The sequence below is a fragment of the Cydia fagiglandana genome, chromosome 10 (assembly GCF_963556715.1).
Source record: "Cydia fagiglandana chromosome 10, ilCydFagi1.1, whole genome shotgun sequence".
Taxonomy (NCBI): domain Eukaryota; kingdom Metazoa; phylum Arthropoda; class Insecta; order Lepidoptera; family Tortricidae; genus Cydia; species Cydia fagiglandana.
Genome location: NC_085941.1, coordinates 10,951,937 through 10,968,787, shown reverse-complemented (window position 1 = coordinate 10,968,787; position 16,851 = coordinate 10,951,937). Strand labels below are relative to the sequence as shown.

The following is a 16,851-nucleotide window of genomic DNA, read 5'->3' as shown; positions in this document are numbered from 1 at the left end:
CTCACTTTCTTTTAAACTCTATTAGTTGCTCTAACAACCATAACATTGCTCACTTGGACTTTGTTGAATGGTTTATGAAATGATAAAAAAAATATTGTTGGTAAAACGTTAATTCTTTAGACCTCATTCAATATTTTAATTGTGTCGCATAAATATAAATATATGTCAAGCCATGCCTATTGTAATGTAAATATCTTTAGTATATGTTATGTTATTAGGTATATATGCAGTAAATGCAAATCTGCTGCGGCATGCTTATTCCAGGCCGCGGACTGGACGCAATGGAAATCTGGAAATAAATAAAAGCACCCTCGGTCAGATTTACTGTTTCGTCAATATTATTCGTAAGGCTTGTTAAGTACATAGATATTTCATTCATAAAAGTGGTGGACGGTGCAGTCATGTCAGTTCGTTATGTTCGAGAATCTAATCAACTCCATTAGCGTAGTATAACCTAAACGATGCCAAAAACTCGTATCTCAACAAAAAGCTGGAAAGTTTGCATCCGATACCGGGCGGATGCTCGCGGTCGTTAATTAATAACTGAGTTAAGCCGGTACTAGGCTCAACACATCAGTCTGGGGTTGCCGGGGTCGGCTTCCGGTCAAACCCCGCGATTCCACCCGCAAGCACTTCCGGTCCAAACTCTCGCGGGACCACGCAAATATATGTATATACTAGTGGATTAAATAAATTTTGGACGGCTGAAGGTTGGGGAAGTACGATTACGACGTATTATGGACGGACCGAGATAAGGTGATGGTAAATCATATTTGTAAATCATAAATCATAAATGTATGTCTTCATGTAGCGTCCGATGCGACTGGTTGATATGCAACAGGCGTTGGTAGATTGGTCGTATAAATAAAAGAACATAAAATATGCGCTTTATGCTGCCCTGTGCTTGAGAAAACAAACTGCAGATTGTTTATATATGTCTTAGGTAATTTGCTATAAACTTAGAGCACGCCGTTTGTGGTTAATTCATCGTACGTTCGTAGTTCAACACGGGTAATCTAGCTAGGCATATGCAATATGTCTTAAAATATGTTTTAAACAAAAAGTCCGATACCCAATGTCATTAAAAACGCTCGTTCTCACACGAAATTATAATAATATTTATCAAAAAAAAAACTCACAAAAGGGTTGTGACACAGCCGCGGTAAAAATATCAAATGATCCACAGGGAATACATACAGCTTTAAAGATCAGCTGTTACTACATAAAGGGTGTTTTACAGTCGGGTCATTGGCATTAAGGGAGGCATGTGTTAAGTCACCTGCCCATTCACCCCTCCCCCCCTCCGAACTCCCGCTATATTAAATGTTACTAGTTCGGCGTATTATGACGTTCGCTCTCATGTATCAGCGGAGCTTTGAGGAATTTTCACAAATTATAACCCGGGGCCTGGCTGGGGGATTGTTTTGAGAAACGAGAGAAAGAATAATAGACGAGATGATTCAATTAATTATATTTGAAGCTCTATAAGCACAATGTTCGTGCATTTATGCATTAGAGGCACAGTATGAAAGAGTTTGTCGATTATGATGATAGAGTACTTATGCATGAAATAACTTTATTACTTAGTGTTAGTATATGTCGTCGTCTGGGTCGATTGTCCCCATCCAATGTCAGCTAAACAGTTTTCATTCGTTCTAAACTTCTAAAGTTATAAGTGATTAACGTAATACACTTATAAGTACACTACGAAAATCTTCATCTAAACTTTATGGCGGAAAGGTCGCATTTGGCGTTTGAAAAAGAGCATGTAGTTGAGGAGGGAAAGAGAGTCATAGTTTTGTCCATGACGTGGACTCCATAATAGAATTTCCTCTCGATAGAGTTTGGTGGCACTGGCATGGCTTTGCGTGCTCAAATTATTTTATAACTGTATAAACAAAATCTGTGTACTGTAATTTTAATCCGCTAATAGCGTGTGTTACATTGCATATCTGTATCTTCGTCGATACAATAACAACTGGCCATTATAGTATCGTGTAATCCTGTAATTAGGAATCCATTTGTAATAATAGTCCGATGTACACACGCGGCGATTAGCCGCAGGCAATCACGACTGTCTCTGCATTTAGTGGTCATTAGACTGATACCGTATCCAAAGTTATGATATTTGACAATATTTGTTTACGTAAAAATAAATCTTGATTGGGTTAGGTTAAGTCATCAATCGAATCGAATCTATTTATTGTATGTAACAACAATTGCACGACTGTAAAAAGAAGACTAAGCAGGTTTTTTAGTAGGTAGGTATAGGTAGGTATTTTACAGCACATTATGTTAAGTTATTTTCCTAATCAATTTAGTTACTTTAATGATACATTGTATTAAATGGGTGCACAAAACATCGTTGGTTAGTTGCCAATTCCACACGCGTCTTCATCACTTTAAAAGGTATAGTTATCTATTGCTTAGCCATAAAAAAAAACATTGAGCACCTGTTGTGGCCTCGGCAGTCACTAAATGAGAAATGATACCTGGTCTAAAAATGCTGCCGTAAGTAACAAGAAGGCGTATTCTGATTGCAATAATAGGATATGGATTTGGTCTGGATTTGTTATGGATATGATCTGTCACTGTCAAAAGTGATGTTTTTGGTGGAATAACTGACAGATTATAGCCATAATAAATCCAAATCTTTATAACCTGTTATTACAATGACGTCCTGTTTAACGAGAAAAGCTTTAAAATTGTGATCTATTTTACTGAAATCATTGTGAAAACAAAGGAGAAATTTGAGCCCTTTTATACAGAATTTTAAATGTTTTACAGCTGTAATGTGAACTTACAGCCCTAACGCTTTTATTATGTATGTTTATTCTTTCAGTATTTAAAAGATAAGTAATTAAATAAAAAAACCAAATAAAACCTGTGAACTTGCCGGAATTTATATTTCCATAGTCGAAAGCAAAAAAATATTTCAGGACAATTTCACACATATCGAGCTAGTCCCACCTCAAGCTTCATAGAGAAAGAATCAGTTTGTAAGTAAACTTAGAATAAGTTTGTAAGTAAACTTAGAATAAGTTTGTAAGTAAACTTAGAATAAGTTTGTAAGTAAACTTGTGTAGGTCCATTAAATGTAACCCGCACTCAGTCCGGTATGTTAATCAACCGTCGTACGTGTCACTGTTGGACAGTATGTGTTAATTTGTCGCTAGGTTATATGTTGTGTGTTAACAGCCATAAACACTTGTGAGGGAGTCTCACTTGCGGTCCCCATTTTGCTTGCACTTTCTGCGAGGTCGAAAAAATCTTACACCATTCTGATGGCCTTAATGAGATAATATTTTACGTTTCTTTGTTACTAAATTGCGAGTTATTAAGTATTCTTTTGGCTAACATTGTAACTTTAATAGGTATAATGCCTAAGTAACTGATGTGTAAGTATCTACTCTAACAAATCATATTTTTGGCACTTACACACGTAATACGCACGTACCCGTTGCACTTTCACAATTTTCTAATGATATCAAGTCAAAGCTAAGCTTCAAACTGCTAGGTGTATTTATTAGTTTCAGTAATCGTAAGTTATGTAGACGTATTTATAAACTTCTGATAGTATGAGTAACTATACAATACTGTTGGGTTTACTGCGTGGCGGGGAAATGGTGAAAATATGCTATATTTGGTTTTTAAAAGACAGAAAATTACATCAATAAGTTCTTCTTGATTAATAAAAATAATAAAACTAACTTACAAATGAGATTTGAAGGGAATGGATGATATGTATTTGGATTTGTTAATTAAGTCTATGAAAAGGCAACCTGCGCTGGCCTCGCGAGCATTGGCCACAAATCGAACAATACCTCAACCTCACTTGTCAAATGGAATACTCTGTTCTAATGTAATTTATTCAAACCGTGTCATTTGAAAATGAAACTTGGTGCCACTGATTTAACGTTGAGTTTTGATTGCTTTGGTTAGAAATTAGTGAGCTTATTGTATCGTGAGAATGCCGTTACACTAAAAGAGACAATGAGCATGTATTGTTCTAACGTTTATACGTCTTTTTGGTCTCGGTATGGTTCAGTAGAGCGACTTGCTTGATGACTAGGCTGGGCAAGTGCATCGCGACCCGCCAAGGTCGACTGGTACAAGCTTCATGCTCCGCTGTGCGGTAATTATATAGGTACCTACCACGGGTACCGCGGCATTGATTGTACTCTCTGTAGCCACCAAACTGTTTTTATGGTGTGGCGTTACGTAGGACTTTAGTAGGGCCTACTGTACACACTGTACACAAACTACATTTATTTTTTTCACTCCTCGGAACACTATAAGAAGTGATAGGTACATTTACTAGAGCATCAAGTTACCTGAATCTGCATGGCCGATTCCTATTATCACGTGAAACGCTCCATGCACACAAAATCAGTACCGGGAGTAAACACTACATAATATTAATAACCTAAATCATGTTTTGTGTGTTGAATGTCATTCATGTTTGCGTCCTTTGCTTATAATTATAGTGTAGGTATATAGTTACCTGTTCTGTGTGGTTCATTGATCTAGTCTAGGCTAACAATCTTTGATGGCTTCATTAGCTTAGAATCTCGCAAACGATTATAAAGCAGCTAAATAAACAGTCCAAAATTAACCATCATATATCTTCATCACACCTAAACCATAAATGTGAATATAATTCCAAGTAGTGCTTTTATCCTCCATGGCTGGCAAACAGAGTTGTACACACAATACGCACAAATTATTTGTAAAAGCTATCTCCCACAAAGTAAAACTACTAACACAAACTATCCAATGTTAGATAAGTGTTTATATTGCTACACGCAACTCCCCCAACGAATATTACACGGCAAGCTTCAAGACAAAGCCTTTGATCCGCAAGCGACCTGTGTGAAAGGATATCAAATTCTACTGGTTTATCTAACAGGAAATTATGATCTGGAAAAGTGTAACAGCTTAAGCGTACATTGAAATTGAAAATGAATAGTTACCTACTTAAGTTGGTAAGGTTACTTATCGTTTGATTTGCGGCGGCGTACAGTGGCAAGCAGCGTACGACGTCGGGCTATAATAATTAGTAGGAAATAAAACCCATATCGTTTGCTTAATGGCAGTTTACTTTCCAGAATGATTTTACTACTACGTTACCGCGTAATCAATTAAAGTGTTATTTAAAACTTCTCACATAGTTAACATCCTATTATAACATAAATAAGATAATTTTATTATTATTTGCATTAGCAAAATCATAAATAAATAAATTAAAGCAAGGGCTTTAATATTCGTAGTTTGATTTAAAAAAATATAGTTCCGACAATGATTTAGGTATATGACAAATTAAAATACTTACATATAATTATATCTATATTTAGAAGAACCTTTAGTATGATTTTGGTGAAATGAATTAAACGCGTTCGTGATGCGTCTAAACATTTCATGAACTTATTTCAGATCATGCCATTTTATGAAAGCCGGCGTAAATAAAACCACGTAAAACCTATTAACCTACCGTTCGGAAATAGGTATTAATATGTTGTCGCCAAGCTTCAATCCGAGAAAGAAAGAATATTGAATGTAAATGTTTATCTCCCTCTGTCCCAGGTAATTGATGAAAGACGATTTTCGTGTTTCCCCCTCTTCCCACCCTCGGATATTAAGTAGCTGTCTAATATTATGATTTATCGACTTAAAAAATATTAGGCGTGAAACGTTTTTTCCAGTACACTCGCCGGGGTTCTATTAAATTTTTCGCTTTACTTGAGTCCCGATAAAATTTAAATTCGATTAACTCTGTTTCTTTATAATATAAAATACTAGTAGATAGGTAAGTACCAACAGTTTTTTGACATCGTGTCGAATTAAAATATATCTATATGTACTTATGTAGTACACGCTGTGAAATTGTGATATTTTATGACAAATATGTCAAACGCGCGCATTATAGAAATTGTAACTTTACCTTTTCGCCATTATGTCTTGGTCTTCTCTTAGCGGTTTACGTGGCATTAAGTTTCAGATTATAATCTCGTATGTAGGTATTTTGTATGTACATAATATATTTTTCATTCGCTTCTTACAAAACTAGGTTAATTTACGGGTTAAGGCGCCACTAATGTTTGCTTGCCCTATCTGTCTGTTTGTTTATTATTAAAAGAAAGACGTTCGCGGGTTTTCACTGAAGACTGACTTCTTCCTTTGAACTGTTTCACATTCGTCACGCGTGCGTTGACGTAATGAAGATGCACGAGAAATATACAACTTAAATAAGTACTTACAATTCCTTGTTACCTAAACGTTTCTTAGTTTGATTCAAAGGGAGCCCGGGGTCCGCTTAGGCAACATAATTCCAGACTGCCTTATTTTGCTATTAATATTAATACTTAGAAAAAAAAACAGGCATTTTTTCTGTTTGGGCAAAAATATTGATTCTGAGTTAAACATTATTTCCACCTTATTACAATAATATTTATACTCTTTCACTTAAAATTTCTGAAGGATATCTATTTCGTAGTGTTTACATTGAGTAGGTAATTTCATTTTAATGCGTTTACATTCACTCTGTATGTCTACAATAACATATATGTATGTACCTACACAGATCTATATCTGGTTAGCGTTTTAATGACTTAGTTTTATGTCGAGTACTTTGTGTAAATGTAATTTAGCTCCACAGTCGTTATCAACGGATCGTCGCCCTCAGAGTAGATTTGACTGATTTAATTTGTCCTATCTGCTAAACTTTCCCCTTTTTGTGAAGTTACCAAGTTGTTGAAATCAATGCGCCTTTTTTTCTCCACAGCAATTTCCATTTGATTGTGCAGAGATTTTGTTAAAAGCAACAAGTTTTATTACAGAATAGTTAATAAAAGCTGCAATTATTTTTGTGTAAAGTTGTTTATTATTATGACATTATTTACGCAATACTATAAAAATTGGCACTATAGTTTTTCACATAAGCAAATAACCCTGAAGGAAATAATAAGTGGAATAATGGAAGTCGACTATTTTATGCGCCTTAGATACATTTTGACAAAAACATTGTTATATATTAGACAAAAATATGTAAAACATAGAATTTGTTGATTAACCTCTAATTATAATTTTGTCCAATCGGGGCTTAGAGACGTAACGTACTTATAGATACATAAATGACTGATCACAGTAGGACACTGTGATCAGTCATTTATGTGGGTTAAATGACATAATTGAACGACCACAGGGCCGCACGACCAAACGTTCACGTGTTGGTATACTGAGTCGCACCTAAAAGCGATAGCGCAAAGAAAATTATCATTAACGGTCACGTACACAATACCGTTAGCAACTCATCCGCTCCGGGCTTAGTGAAATGACACTTTTCCGCTCTAGTTTTGCCAAATTTGAGAAAAGTAGTTATCTACTTTTGTTATTTTGTTTTTGATCTTCACCCAAATTGACATATAATTTGTATAACGTTCTGGTTTTTCTCGAAATACGACGTTAAAAATATAAATCATGTGAATTCCAATTATATTTATTGGTGTCCTTAGAAACTACAGAAATTACACATTTCCCGTAAATCAATGGTATTGTTAACACAAACCCTTTGAAACCTGCGACACAGATTCCGTGTTATTCCCAAATTCCATGGAACTGGGATCGCAATTATACCTCTATTAATAATTGAATAACACCAGCTTCAAACAGTAATCTTGATCCGATGGAATTCAATGCCACAATAGGGTATTGCGTAGAAACGTGTTGAAAGCACAAACTGAGTTTCGGTATTGTTTTGCTTAAGAAATTTTCAAATGAAGGTAACTTGACGTTTTTAATCTGCTTATCCATGGGGAAAATAACGACTCTTTTAAGTAGATACAATCTGTGTATCTATTTAAGAGATGCAAAAGTTCAAAGATTAAAATCACACTGTATATCACATAACTACGAATTTATATACCAAAGATCGTTAGTCTGAGAGAAAACAATGACGCGAAGTTTAACAATCAAACATTTTCATTAGCCGCCCGCTCCAGGCAGTAAAAATCACCTTTACTCAGATTTACGCACTGTTATATCGTTGCGTTTGTGAGTCCATTTATTTGCCCTTGTTTAGGACTAATCGTTAAATTAAGATGTACTTAACGACCAAATGCTTTTTATTGACGAACCCAAGAGTCGCCCATTATGTGATGTAATTATCGTTGCTACGAAGCTAATTTTATTGGTCTTGTGTTCTTACTCGTCCTTCAATAGTACTTATTCCAATTTAATTAACAACACACCAGCTCGTAAAGATATAATTACATATAAAAATAAACATTATTTTACATTTTAATGCTAATTTATACACAGATGCGCGAAAAAACCTCAATTAAGTGCTTTAATCCTGGAGATACAGGGGCATAAAAATAAAGCACGTTATTAAAAAGACGGGCACTGGCCAAATGGAGCCGATAAAGTGATGTTATGATGTGCGCCATAATGCAAAATGGCCGCTACAAATTAGTTTGGGTGTCCCTCCGACCGTTTTACTCCCTAGATCACAAAACAGATTATTTCATTGGCAAAAAAATATTGGTACGATATAGGGCCCCGTTTTGTATAAACCAGCAGTTTGCCGTTATCGAGTTAGGCTGAACGCAATTTACCATTTCGTGCCGTTTTGTTCGTTTGACGCCACATCCTCTTTCGATAAAGCTACGCATAGATAGGTAACTTAGTGTTTTGTGTACCTACCTAAATATGTATGCAATGCAGTTTACTTGTCAATTGTATGTAATGTAACATAAACAAAGCTTGAATTATTGTTACATCATTTACATTGGATTCTGCCTTGCCGTGTTTCCTCTGAACGATGTTATCAAGCGTATAATTTATGCGCATTCTAAGATCAACAGTCCACGGAATTTCTCAAGCAATGGATTCGTACGCGATACCCGCGTCTCGTCATTCTCATCAATTGTTCGCGTGTTTGTTTGTTTGTTCGACGGTGCTTGTTTTCATAACAGCGTCTGTCTTTGATGGCGTATTTGCTAGCTGTTAGATTGCTCCCAGTACAAAGATGCTGAAACGCTAGGATGTGTGGATATGATTCATTGTTTTCTCTTTACATATAATGTAATCGATTCGTTCAAGTTATAATATTGCGTTTTATGCAACGTTTATTTGCCGATTACTATCAATGGTGACATATTGATCACATTTTCCTTTCTTTTTAGTTAACATGCTTAATTTTACACATATCCTTATGTGATTCAAAATTCTTGTTTTTTTGCAAACCCAATTAAGCTTTTACGCTTACTCTGTCAATACTATCACCAAACTACTATTAAATTCAGTGCCAGGCTACGCTATTGGGGTTCTGGTTGCAACTGACAACAGAGAATGAGGTTCTAGTGAGTTCGCGTTCTAAAATCGTAAGCTGCATTAGTACAAATTGTTATAACTATATAGCGGTACGTTAAGAGAGAACATTGGTTGAGTTTCCGCTTCGAGCTCAGTGAATAGCGTTCGTGTTCAACAAGCATCACCTACGGAGTTGTCTAACAGTGCCCTCTATTATTAACTTCATAGCGCCGTATGTGAGTAAAGGCTTTAGTACACTGGAAGCGCGATATGCCAGAAAAAAACTTGTTGAGAGACTTGAAACACTGGCATTTTTCGATCAATGTCCAGACGGAACCGGACAGAGAACTATTAGAGGCAGCTGATTTTGCTAGGGATGTTTTGTGTTGTCGTTGAGAAACGTATATGTAAATACATTTTGCTTTAATGCACTTGTGGTTAAGGCTACGGTGTCCTGTTGACTTAAGCCCTGTCCTTGTTTCAAGTACCTATAATAAGTACAGCGATTAACAAAATGGGAACTTAAAGGATCACTTAGGACCTAAGTCTTAGGTTATAGACAGGCGTCTATCTGTCAGCCACGGGCGTATTTTATTTATTTATTTATTTATTTAAACTTTATTGCACAAAGTATAAACAAAAATGTACAAATGGCGGACTTAATGCCAAATGGCATTCTCTACCAGTCAACCATAGGGCCAAACAGACATCTACAATTGGTGCAGAGAGAGAAATATACTTATTCAGTGAATAAAAAAAAAAAGCAAACTATACATATAAACTACATAAATAAATAAAATATATATAAACTACTACATATTTATACAATACATACTATAAATATAATAATGATGGATATTATTCGAACTCTTGTTTTAGCAAATGCTTACGCAACAACCGCTTAAAAGAAAACTTACTTGGAACTTGTCTAATATTTAGAGGGAGTGAATTCCAGAGACGACTAGCCTGGACGGCGAAAGAATTAGTCATAAAACCAGTACGGTGAGAAGGTATGGTCAGTTTGAGAACGCGGGAGGTACGCAGCTCACATCCTGGACGAGGAGTATCGAAGACGAATTTACTTTTGAGATATCCAGGAGCAGAAGGCTCAAACAGGATCGAAAATAGGATACAAAGGATCCGGAAGGACCTACGACGACGGATGGAGAGCCAGTTGAGCTGCCGGCGGTAAAAGGAGACATGATCGTATTTACGAAGTCCAAATATAAATCTAATACAGTTATTGAGTAGACGGTCTAGTTTATTGAGTGATTCCTGAGTGGCATTAGTAGTACACACATCCCCGTAATCAATTATTGGTAACACTAAGGACTGCACTAACATTTTTTTCGTGCTTACAGGCAGAAAGTTTTTAAATTTATATAGAGTTCTAAGTGTACCTGTGACCTTCCGACTTGTCTCCGAGAGTTGACTAGACCAGGAAAGGTTGGAATCTAAAACTAATCCGAGATTCTTAACCCGACTGCTCACCGGAATTACAGCATCCACAAAAAGGATCGGAGCAACAGGTATTGTACTCAACCTAGACATTTGCCACTGGCTACCTAAAATTATGGCTTGGCATTTAGCTGGATTTACACAAATGCCAAAGCTAGCAGACCACTCGGCGATGTAATCCAAGTCAGCATTTATTGATGAGATAGCCGTGTTTATATCTTCCACGTCAACTTGCGAGTACAGCTGAAGATCGTCTGCGTACAAATGGTAAGAGCATCGAATCTTGGCGGTAATAAGATTAATAAAAATTGAAAAGAGAAAAGGAGAGAGAATACCGCCTTGAGGTACTCCAGTACTCAGTTCAGACCAATCAGATAAGGAGCGGCTGGCACGGACTGCCTGGGCTCTATCGGAAAGATATGAACAGAACCACTTTGTGGCATCTGAAGAAACCCGCAAATGAGTAAGAGTAGCCAAAAGTAGGTCATGGTCTACCGCATTAAAGGCGTTGGAGAAATCTATCAGCACTAACACCGTAACTTTGGAAGATTCCATACCGAGTCTTATGTCCTCTGTAACTTTAAGTAGAGCGGTGGTGGTGCTGTGTCCTGACCGGAAACCAGACTGCAGCGGTGAAAGGAGACTGTTGCTATGAACAAAGTGTGAGATCTGTTTGTGGGCCGCGGCCTCTAGTATTTTGGACAGAAACGGGAGAATAGATATGGGACGAAAGTGGCTAAGTGAGCTTGGATTATTAATTTTAGGGAGTGGGATGACAAACGCCTTACGCCAGCATGATGGGAAAACGCCAGTGAGTAGAGAAGTATTGACTATGTGAGTAATAACTGGCAAGACGCTGTCCAAAATGTGAATAATCATAAGACGACTGACATTGTCATGGCCAACGGCCTTAGATTTAATTGATACTATAATTTTGCGGATTTCTTCAATGGCGACAGGAGAAAAAGTAAAAGGAACGATATCTGGAGAAGTAAAAGAGGCAATGAGAGATAAAGTTTTGAATTTGGTTAATGGATTGAGAGTTGATGTTTTAGAAAAATGCGAATTTAACTGGTTTAATGTAAAAGAAGAAGAATCTATATCAGGTTTACCTTTACCAATGCCAAGCGATCTCAAAAATTTCCACGTGTCAGCAAGGGATGAGTTCAAGACATTTTCGTGGATATGCCGACGCTTTGCTGCCCTTACCATTTGGTTACAGCGGTTTCTAGCAGCTTTAAAAAGACCCCAGTTACCCTCACTCCGATCCTTCTTGTATTTACGAAACGCTTTATCCCGTTTACCCATCGCCATCCGAACATCTCTAGTGATCCAAGGAGCAGGCGGTCGCTTCAGTCTCACTGCGCGAACCGGCGCGTGTGCATCAAATAACTTTAGGAGAGAGGAGTTAAAATTGGCTACTTTCTCATCTACAGTTGATGCACCCAACGCGGCAGCCCAATCAGCTGAAGCGGCGTCCCGCTTCAAAAGATTCATATCAAGCCGGGCAAAGCTCCGCAGATGTACGACTACCGGTTTTGGTTTCGGTGGCTTGACTTTATATGTTATGAAAATCAAATCGTGGTGTGAGAAGCCCGGTGCCAGATTGCCAGAAACTGGCCAGAGTTAATAACGTTATCTAACGACGATGTCAGAATCACGTCCAGCCATGTATCAGGGGAGTCAGAATTGCGGTGCGTAGCCTGCAAGGGTACTAAGGAAAAATCTGCCGCTTCAACAATAGATCTTAGATGCCGTGATCTGGATGTGTCTCTCAGCAAGTCTGTATTAAGGTCGCCCATAATTATGTGATGTGTGCACTCTGAACCAACAGAATCCGACAGAAGGTCTTCAAATGCTGCAAAATAGTCAATAGTGGGTGGACAGTATATCACGCCCAGAATTATGCTCACACCGTGCAACTTTATTTCAAGTATTAGATTTTCCATTGTGCTGGAGTGAAGAGAGGGAGAAGACTTGATAACTTTGTACGGAATGTCTGCGCGCAAATATATGGCCACTCCACCACCCCGCTTACCGGTACGGTCATTTCGCAACAAGACAAACCCGGGAAGGCTGCAAGAAGTCGAAGGGACATTGGGTTTAAGCCAACTTTCACTAATGAGAATCGCATGAGCATCGCATGAAGAAAAGGTATCTAAGAAATCTGAAAAGTGACTGCAAATGCTCTGTGCATTAATGTGACAAACGTTAAAGAAATTAGGATATTTTAGGAATTCACACCTCATCAATGAACCAAGAGTACACGGCTCAATTAGTTCATCGGTCGAGTGAAAAGAAGTAGATGAGTCGCAAGCAGAGTAAAAAGATTCATCGGATCCATCAATAGACATATGTAAATATATATTTATATATAAATATAATATAAGTGTGTATAAAATAAAATAATAATAACTAATACTAAACTAGAATACGGGCCCGTTTAGCCCGCCGGTCGACCAAACACAACGCATACAACAATGTATAAACAAAACACCGGATTTTATACAAAGTTATAACTTATAACAGCAGTAAGCATAAAAAAGGAATATTATAAAATTACAGTGATACATTTAAAAGAATAAACAAACATTACGAAATGATTAACTGAACTACGTGAAACGGAACGTGCGGCACTATTTGACATTTGCGGCTTGACACTGTCACTGTCAATAAATTGTAGCTGTCATTTGGTTCGAAATTGATAATAAATGGTGATGTCGGTAGATAAGGAAACAGTGAAAACAGCTTGAGAATTACGGGTACACAGTAATAAAAACAATTATTCATGCAAAGTTGTAACAAGAACTACCGGAGATTCTCATTTCATCCTCCTCGGGTAACGTGACGATGACTCCGCCGGCTTAGTTGCCTTGGTCTTATCGCCGCTAGTGCCCGCGCCAACCTCCGAAAGCGATGCTTCCTCGGAATGACCTCCTGTCGAAGCCGGGCCCGAAGATGGGTGCTCGTTAATCAGCTTCTGAAGCTGATTTTAATATTACCAAGTTCGCATGCACACTTCGACTGCCGCACTCGTATGTGTGGAGGGCATAATAATTGTGCATCTTGCTCACTATAAATAACAATGGATTAACAATGCGAAGAGCACGGCAGAAGATGCATGAGGTGGACGGCGGCCAAGAGCAGCCGAGCGGCTAATGCGACTCCCTGGGATTAGCAGTTCGGTAACAGGACAGTTTTAGAGGGGATTCGAGTCAAATTCATTTTACTGCTGTGCTAACGAAAAACGAAGTTACTTTGTGAAAATTACATATAAACTAGTATGTATAGTTTTTCCTTGAGATATTGAAATCTGTATCGATAGGCTTTATGGAGTTTAATGTTGTTAATTTTCAAATCTCAATGATAGTATCGAAATCGTATTGTTTGGGCGTTTTCGATCAATGTCTGAACCACAGCAATATTTGCGAGGGTTCAACTAATTGATATTGGATTTTTCCTTTCCAGTCCAAGGCCCAAGGGGTTGTTTTGTACAGTCATGTTTCATGTCCGTCCTAGTAATTAATGTAACGATGTTGTATCCTTTTGATTAGTAAGTAATTTCTTTTGTTTTCCAATTAACGCTTGCGACTGCGATTCATTTTGTTGCAAAACCGAGTTACTGTAACACCTTTTTTGTGCAAGAACTTAATAATGAGAATTTTAAACATTTTCGTGGTGCGGTCTGTTCCTAAATAATGGATAGAGCAATTATTCATTTAAGTTGATGTTGTGTTATTATGTTATAGTTTTTTATACATACCATGTAAATGTTAAACCCGCTTGCTATGAAATCGCTGTATTTTATTCAAAAGTTAAAACTATCAATGTGCACCTATGTGTTTAGGAAACAAATCAAACATGAAATAAGAACGAAGGAAATGATTTATAGGACAAATCAGAGGTGAAGCCATAACGAAATACCGTCTTGCGTAATGCGTTAAAGTACAACGCACTACGACGTCTACGACTGACAAATCACATCATCAGACCAACGTTAAAGCAACAAATAAATAATAAAGATCAGTATTCCGTAGCAAAAGGGCGTTCTAGGTATCTAATTATTATAGATCGCCCGACGTTAGAAAGATCTGCGTAAAGAAATATACCGGGTGTGGCCTGTAACATGAGCAAATAATTTAAACATAGATTGTACTCCTCAAACGGTGACACTTTTGTTCTATAACTTTAAAAATATATGATTATTTAGACTCCCTATTTTTCATACAAAATAAATATTATCTTCAATGGACGCCATCGCCACGCCATATCATTGTGATTGACGTTGCTTGTCACGCCTTAAACAAAACAAAATTCGCAATACATTGCGTCTTAGAATAAACTTTAAAGTGTATTAAAAATCAAACCACAAGTTATTTTTAAAAGTCGCTGATAAATGTTAGTCAGTATGAGGATTATAGCCTACAGTTTAATTTTTTGCTCCTATTACAGGCCACACCCGGTATAAGTATGTGTAATTTTTAGATGCTTGACTGATCTTGGCTTAATATAGAAGTGCAGTCTACAATGTGTAACAAAATTGATAAAGGTACTGATGATCCGCTAAGGCCATATTCGTTAACTAGCAAAAAAGAAATGTTTTGACAAGTAAAAATGAAAATACTTAATTGAGGACTGATGATGGTCGTCCAAATAGGCGAGAATGTCCAGATACAAGTTAAGTGGGAGAATTAAACATGTATAGAGAGAGGAATCATAAATATTTTTGTTACATTCTGTAATACCCCCATGTTACATAATGTAGATGTAATGTAGACTAATAGACAACGTCGGAAATAGATGCCTCATTGCAACCTCACTGCTCAAGGCTCTAATATCACGCGGCCGCGTTAGGCCTAAGAAGCGCTGGCTGGACGTCGTGATAGCGGGTATGGAAGAGAATAATCTCACGCCTGAGGATGCCGAATACCGGGCAAAGTGGAGAAGACTGAGGAGACTGCAGGAAAGCGGACGCTGATGGCGCTAGGTCGGGTAAACGCTAGGTTTAGGAAGAAGACACTCTGCAATACCCTCAAAATAACCAAATATCCGAGAACTTGACTCAGTAGAGCCATTTATAACAATGAAGCAGAACGCGGCCTTTTCTGAGGTATAACAGTTTTTATAATTTAACCGTCTCTGACCGCATATGATGACGTGACTATTGGACGCGCTGCGATAATCGACGATTCCTATAGAATTTCGAAGTACCATCGTCCACACTGTTAACTGTACATCAGTGGACCTTAAGCCTTTTGTAATAAGGTCCACCGATGGGCAGATAAGAGTGTTGCTGTTTGTACACAGTCCTGGCGGTGAAGTGAGTGTCGTGGTAATCGTGACGAAGGAAATAACATCGATTCGTCTCGGATGACAGCGAACAACTGGATCACAGCGAGCACGTCCGATTGGCCAACACGCGGTCGTTGACTCGGCGGGAAGCATTCTTATTGGTCGCTCACCTTGCAACGCCAGCGGCGCGTGCGGCGTTAGTGTTAGGCTATCATTAATTGAAACAGCTTCCGTTAATTCGCTTTCAAGTAATTAGCTTGCGCGCAATAATTACGGCTTGAAGAAATAATTTATGTTTTTAATTTATAATGATTTATTGCGCATCAGTGTTAATTTATTTTATGCCGTAGGTAAATGAGGCTGACAACTCACTTGGCTTTAAGCTTATATTATATAATATAAATACATCTCTGTCACATATAGTATAGGACATTGTCGCACAATACACGCGTAAGAACTATAAACGTTTCACTTTTGAAGGCAGGAAAAATACAACAGGCAACATAGGCCTAGGCTGGATATTTTATTTTAGGTAATTGGTAAGGCCAAGGTAATTGGACAACTTAGGTTCTATAGCAGGCAAGTTCTAGCATACCCACGTAGTTTTAACTAAACTTATTTTCGTCAACTTGTATTAATGGCAGTCCTCCACGTCAGAAGTTTTATTTATATACGGAATGGAAATATAACACTTCCCGCCAAATGTTTGCTTAAGAATTTTGCAAAAGGGAATTTTTATGTGTTATTCCTCGGTAGAGTGCACTTTCCGGGATTTTTTCCGGCGTCTGCGGA

At 37.5% G+C, this 16,851-nt stretch overlaps 1 protein-coding gene across 1 annotated transcript in view; it reads left to right on the top strand.

Annotated features, from left to right (window-relative positions):
* The window catches only part of LOC134668163 (protein couch potato), a 209,517-nt gene that overhangs the window by 49,286 nt on the left and 143,380 nt on the right, over positions 1-16,851 (top strand). The window lies entirely within an intron of this gene.